Raw genomic sequence first — 7,609 nt, 5'->3', positions numbered from 1 at the left:
AGGACGGTTTTGGGAGGCCGGGTGCAAGATGTTCTTAGGTGAGCAGGGACACTATTGCCGTTAGATCTGTACTGTTTCTCATTACACGGCAGCGTCGTTAGGACCATGATGCCACTCGATGACATGCGAGCCGCACAGGTTTTCTTCTGGAATGCAAAGCATACCTAGGACTTTTTCCTATTATACAATCTGAATGTGGATACAGTTACCTACCAGCAACCAGACTATTGGCTATTGCCAACAAATGTTGCATCCATGGGCCACGGCGAATGTCAGTTTCCGAAATGTCATAAGTGAACTGTGATACGACTTCTCCCGTTAGAAAATTTGTACCAGTTCCAGCTCGCGTGTATTTTTCGGAAGAGTTAAATACATTAGGGGTGCCTCAACTTGTTCGGCGCGGTCAGTTTGGTGCCTAAAGTTGTAAAATACATAAAACTAGTGCTTGAACTTGTCTGGATATGCAAATACGGTGCCTCCTTCCGTATCCGGGCGTATGCTATGCCGGCATGGCGTGACAGTGTGGCGGTGGCCCGCATGTAAGTGGGTGAGAGCAGGGGAGGAGCTGGGTAGCCTGCGCGTGAGGAATCGCCTCATATTTTATTTAATCACGTATGAAAGCTAACAATAAAAATAGATTGCATGATTTAGAATCCATGCTGAGATCTCACGGTCGCAGATTGCATTATACGCATCCACCACGCCAAAATATGCATGGTGAACTTTCACGCGGTCGAACTATATATATGTTGTTGCTGTGCAAAAGGTAACTTTGGAGCACGGGCATATTGTGCTTGTTTCTTTTAAGTTCGGAGAATTTGATTTTTGCAACTCAAAAAAAATCCAAAATCTTTTATACGTGCACTCATAGAAGTGTAATATATTGTGTGAATTTTCATCAAAATTCGCATTTGTATGTGAGAGATACCAAAAGATACATACATGCAAAATTTTGCTTGTTATTTGGCTGGAATTTTGTCTTTATTGCAGGGCACAATGTAACATAATTTCGTACAAAATTTGACGGTCAGAGCACATGCATACGTTTCTGGCGTGAAAATAAGTTGAACTTTTAAGTGACAGTTTTTAACCTTAAAAAAAACATGCCCAGTGGCCATCATGCTCCGAAAATCCGCTTTGGCTGCTATGTACCTCTTCAAGCTATTCTTTTATATATGGTACTCGTTTGGGCCCACACAAGTTTTATGTGTATTTTTCCAGTTTGTGTTTATTTTTTTGTCTTTGATATTGTTTTTACCTTTTGAATGAAGAAATGCAAGAAAAAGTTACAACTGCCATAAACTTAAAAGAAAGCGCTAGTGCATTTCATGTTTTGGGAAAATGTTTCACATGTATTCAAAATTTATAATGTGTTTTCTAAATTCGTCAGGTTCAACATGTTCTAGAATATGTTCATCGAGTATTAGAAAATTGTTGTGCAAAATTATCCTTACAATTCTACAAACACGGTTGACATGTTTTGATACATTTCTAGGATTTAATATTATTACACAGTAATTTTCATATATGTTGAATAGTTTCAAAAAATACAATGCTGTCAATTTTTTTTGATAATTCTGTACTTCAGAAATACAATGAAGATACACCATCATCATGTATCCTTCTGGTCCGGAGTGAAGATATATAAATTTGCACAATAATCTTAAATATTTGTTGAGAAATTTAAATCCACATATTTTTAAAGTTACTTTTACCTCTTCAAAGTACACAATGAAAAGATAAAAAAATAATAAAAATACGCAATAATGGGAAATTTGCGTGCCATAAAAGTGGAATTCAGAAGAAAAAAAAACTGATGGATTACGCATCAGAAAAATTGCAAAGGAACACGTGGAATTGGTCTACATAATTTTCTAGCTATTACTTGTACATACCGGATAGTTTGCCCACGTGGGCAGATGGTGACGGCTGGTAACCTGGAGGTGTAGGTTCTAAACACCGTCATGGATATTTCTTTTCATGTTATTTCTCTTAGCATACACTGTATTTAAGGGCTTTTCTACATATTTTTTTAAATAAAATACAAGGGATGTTTCTGCAAAATAATTTCTTCCTGCACGTATCCACTTACATGTGGGTCACTGCCATGCTGGCACTTCACGTGGGCAGGGCGTATGTTTGAATACGGAATGAGGTACCGTATTTGCACGACTAGACAAGTTCGGACACTAGTTTTATGTATTTTATAATTTTAGGCACCAAACTAATCGTGCAGGACAAGTTTAGACACCTCCGGTGTATTTAACTCTTTTCTGAAATGCAAAGCATAAACCTAGGATTCCTTTTCCTTGTGCGACGATACAGGCGTCAAGCATGCGCTCCGGAGGACCCGTGCCCGCTGCGGGTCCTGACCGGCGCTGCCACGCCGCTCGAGGCCTTGGGCTCTACAAAGTGCACGCCTATGCTATGCTACGCAGCTACGGTCAGGAATCTGGTTCTGCTACTAGGCTGCAGGTTCCCAGGCCACGATTTCTGGCCGTCAATTCTTGACCGGGAACAGTCAACAAAAGCGAAGCCACCTTCTAACCATTGGATTCTTCTGATTGCTGTCCGTCGGGTACTCGAGCGCTGTGGCTAACAGAAACGGTGGAGTTCTCGATGCTGTTCCCACCAAAAATAACGAAATGGAGCACGTAAACAACATCGTAGCAGAGCAGGTTCACGCTGTATGGCGAGGATGGATGATGGTGTAGGCTTCTCATTGAGTTTTGTGGTCGCCATGCATTCTCACATGGCTCGTGCCCTACATTATGGTCACGCCCTACGTTCCAGATCGTGATGGCAACGTTTTGTTTCTCGGACAAATGATGGCAGCGCATGCTTAGCGCTGTCTGGGAATGAAAGCGAGTGTGTGAAATTCAGAAAAATCTCACGGCCAAACGTCCTATACATGAGCTCGGAAAGAGGTGCGTGACCGTACATGTCCAAGAAATCTTCAGGCCAACTCCACCGCGCGACCTCAAACGGACGTCCATTTTGTCCGGTTTCGATCCGTTTGGGTAGGGGTTTGGGGTCGTGTCCGGGCATGTCCCGGGATGCGGTGGCCGTGCGCCCAGCGCGCGGCCGCATCCATTTGCCACATCCTGTCCGTGATGGCAAAAAATGCCTAAATTTGCATCAAACTACTTCCAACCCAAATGTTTGTCAGAAAATTAAAATAGTTTTACAACCCAATTGAAATTGTCTTAAATAAAATAATTTTACAACCAAATCGAAATTGTCTTGACTGAACATAAATTGGACCAATACATCTATTGGTTGCCAATGTGATCCCAGACGTGCTCAACCAAGTCATTTTGAAGATTCAAATGAGTGTGCCAATCACGCATCTCACGATGGAATTGGACAAACTGTTCAAATGTGGCCGGGTCTTGGTGCAGGGGCTCAATATTTTTACCTTGATAATCAAATCCTTGGTCGAAGATACTCTCATCACGCTCATCCTCGACGATCATGTTGTGCATGATCACACAAGCAGTCATCACCTCCCAAAGCTTTCTTTCATCCCATGACAGTGCAGGGTTTCGAACGATACCCCACCGAGATTGAAGCACACCAAAAGCACGTTCCACATCCTTTCTAACACTCTCTTGCATTTGGGCAAATCTTTTTCTCTTCTCACCTTGGGGTTTCGAGATTGTCTTCACAAAAGTTGACCACTGAGGATATATACCATCTGCTAGATAGTATCCTTTGTTGTACTGATGGCCGTTGATCTCAAAGTTGACAGGTGGGGAGTTTCCTTCTGCAAGCCTCGCGAAGACTGGAGAACGTTGCAGCACGTTGATATCATTGTGAGAACCTGCCATACCGAAGAAAGAATGCCGCTGAATATGGTCGTTCACGACCAGTGCAGCCACCACAAGTTCTTCATCATCCGACGACGAATCGTCCGATGAACAGAGGAAGTGTTGGAAGAAAAACTCGTCTCCACTGTCCATACCTTTGTTGGCAAAAGGTCGAACACCTTGCGGTCGCGGTGGCGAAGCGGCCGTGATGATCACCTCGACGTAGCAGGGGTGGTTGCCGGCCGGTTACTGGCCGCTCTGGAGCTCTCGTCGGAATCTGCCTCGGCCGCCGTGGTCCGTCGCCGGCAGTCGTGTCCCCTCCGGCACCGGCAAGGACGACGACGGCCAAAACTACGGCGAAAGCGCGGGCGTGGTGGCGGCCATGTCCAGACGTGGTTTGTTATGGACGGTGGGGGGGCTGCGAGGTGAGGAGGCGGCCGGAGAATACGGCGGCGCCGGCGGCAGGGCGGGGCGGGGAGAGAGGGTGAAGCGTTGGGGAGCAGAGGGACTGCTAGTGTCCCCGACAGGCGGGCCACAGGGGGGCAAGGGCGTGCGTCGCAGTCGTCCGCGCGCGTCCGTTTCACCCCAAACCGAGCGCAAGTTTAGGCCTGGGATGGGTCGAAAACGGACGGAATCCGGACATTTGTCCGTTTGAGGCCGTGCGCTGGGCCGCCTCTTTTGTCCCTTTTACCCCAAACGGACGGAGCCGGACAGGATAGGGTCGCGCGGTGGAGTTGGCCTCATGTTCGGTTGAAGCCGTGTCATTTTCTTGCCAAATTCACCCAGCAGCCAAAAATCTCTACATGTCAAGCCACAGACAGGGCGTGTGAACCAAATGAGCGCCGTGGAACGGGAGCTCGCTCATGCCATGGCATGCTAATCGACACGGCGACAGGCTAACGATCGGCATGTGCGGCAGGCGAGGTTTCACTCGAATAGTTATGAGCACCACCACCGACACCATTATACTCATGGAGTCATGGGCTCATGGCACGCCGCGGCTGTTTGTTTAGCTTAGCACGGGGAGGGACGGGGGCCATCGCCAGCGCGCCGCGGTTGTTTAGCTAGCACGCGAGGGGACGGACAGCCATCAGCAGGCCTCGCCGGCCATTGATTCCGGCTTTCTCCACCGGCGCTAGGGCACACAGACGCAGACGCGCAGGGGCGTCACAAAGGCAGCGAGATACACGAACACGTACTACGTACGTACGCCCCGGTTGCTCCGCCCACACGGAAGCTGCGGTGGGTGCGGGTGGCATGCAACGTGCGCGTGTCAGCGGCCACAGTGCCGCATGCAGGCAGATACGCGTGACGGAGAGAGGCGGGGAGCCCATGAAGCTCACACTGTGCTTTGAATCTCTGTGCTGTGCTGTGGTGTCCTCCGCCTCCTCTGGGTGCAGCTGCGCTGTGGACTTGTGGTCGTCTGGGAATGGAATGGACGGTCGGTCTGGCTCCTCTTTTCTTTTGCGCCTCCTGCCTTTCGCTTTTACTACTACTACCACCTTTGTTCGTTTTCCGGTCGGTGGCTTTCTGTTTCTGAAGTTGGTTGGCGGCTGGTTGGAAATCTAATTTCAGCTCATGATTGTGTGCGTTTCGCTTCGCCTGGGTACGGATTCTTTTTCATGGATTTAATGCATGTTTTCACTTCGTCGGATGGCAACGAAGTGACCTTTTCTTCCTACTGTACTACGTGTTTTGCAATGGTATATCTGAATAAAATACACGGAACAAACGTAGACTTGAGGTAAAGTATGGCCAAGTGCACACTGATCCTGACTTTAATGACCACCTTTCGTGGTTAGGATTGTCTCCAAGGACCGCCTGCGCTTTGAATGCTAGCACGTACAGGTTTTGGGCGGGAAATGAGCCATGCCCTAAGTAACAACTTCTTTTCGAATTTGGATTTGAAATTTCAGAAGCCGTGAGAGAATTGGGACCACAGTCAACTTGTTAGAGACACCTTGTACTCCATCCGTCTATATGCATAGGCATCTAAAAAACTGCATCACAGCCTCAACCTATATACGTGATGATTGGATGGAGGGATAATAAACCGAAAATGCAGGAAAGGAATTTTTGAGGCATGGTTCCACATGCAGCCGTTATAAATAATAAATTGGAAAAAATACTAAAATAATAATAAATAAATCTGGATCTTTTCTGTAGTATATACGGTCGACCATTCCACTCAAGTAAGGAGTTTCACGGCGAAATGACAACCATGGCATTCTGGGCAAAAAGACAAAATATGTGCTATATTCTAAAACACTATTTGAAGGAATAGTATGCTTGGATTGTATTTTATTCACTACATAATACCCCGATGTCATTCCTTCACGAAATTTCATATGCAAATAGAATAGTTGACCAAGTTTGATGTCACAAAAAATCAGACTTTTTTTACTTTTTCTAGCATGTTTTCGTATATATTATTCATGTGGGTGTGTGTGGAACCATGTTCACCTGTATATTTTTGGAAAATCCATAGACTAATGACTCCTATGCACCCTTCCGTTAGATGCACTATGCACATGGACAAGTTGAGTACGGTTTAGATTTAGACATTTTTTACCTTTTATTTTCATTTCAAAAAGGAGGATGACCCTCGACATTTACATGAGGGCGATGCATACAACCATTTTATTAATTATTCATCAAACCTTTAGTATGCGTATAAGAGCAAACTCGCATACCAAGGAGGACTTCTGTCACATTTTTATGGACTACTTTGCCCTCGCATGTGTTGTTCCTACTGACAAGTTTGTGCGCCATGCAGTGGCTGTGCACTGGCAGCGTGCATCGGGGGTGCTAAAAAGACACGGGATTCACAGACCCATGCATCGGATGCATTGAATGGCTGCGCATGCGTAGCAGAGAATCAGGGGCAGTTTTGGAAAGCTTAGGGGTAAGATGGCAGTGCGGAGAGTAAAAAGGGAAAAACAAGAAAATTTTAGGCGCAGACTAAATAGAATCGGAGGGAGTACATCAATACATCTAAAGCCACTATCTCGATAATATCTGCCGTTACTCCTAACAAGTTGATGAAAAGGTGTAGATTGTCTGAGCCGCATACCCAGACCTGACATCAAAGCCCAACAACTAAAGCCGGAAACCCCTTGCAAACCGCAATGCCTGGGCACATACCGGTCCAGCTCACTCTCAGTGGTCACAACACACTACAGGAATTAGGAACTTTGCCGTTCGCCACGGCTGACGGCGAAGGCACACATGGCGGACGACAAAGACCTTTGCCGTCAGCCAGTAGACGACAACACATCCGGCTGAACAAGCTACGATAAAGGCTTCGTTGCCGTCTGCTGACGGACGGCAAAGAGCCTGGACGGCACACGTGCTAGCTTAGGTCCGTTAAGTGGTTAACGACATGGTTTGCCGTCAACCAGCAGACGACAAAGAACATTGATTATTTGTCGTCTGCCAGCTGATGGCATAGCACGCCACGTGGCAGCACCTGGGGGGTTGGCCTATTTGGTAGCTTTGCCGTCAGCTGGCAGACGACAAAGAAGCTGACGGCAAAGCTACTAAATAGCCAGCCTACTGCCCCAGGTTGCACAGGTGGCTGACATGTGGCATGTTTGTCGTCCGATAGCTGTTGGCAAAGCTCTTTGCCATTCGTCAGCTGACGGCAAAGAGTCTATACAACCCCTGTTTTTTCTGTTTTTTCTTGATTTCATTCAATTTGACAGAATTTGACATATATATATATATACACACACATATGAAAATACTTTCGACAAGCATGCGAACACATATACATAGCAAAAGGTTTCATCCAACACATA

Source organism: Triticum aestivum, chromosome 6B (genome assembly GCF_018294505.1).
Source record: "Triticum aestivum cultivar Chinese Spring chromosome 6B, IWGSC CS RefSeq v2.1, whole genome shotgun sequence".
NCBI lineage: Eukaryota > Viridiplantae > Streptophyta > Magnoliopsida > Poales > Poaceae > Triticum > Triticum aestivum.
Note: the sequence above shows the minus strand (reverse complement) of the source record.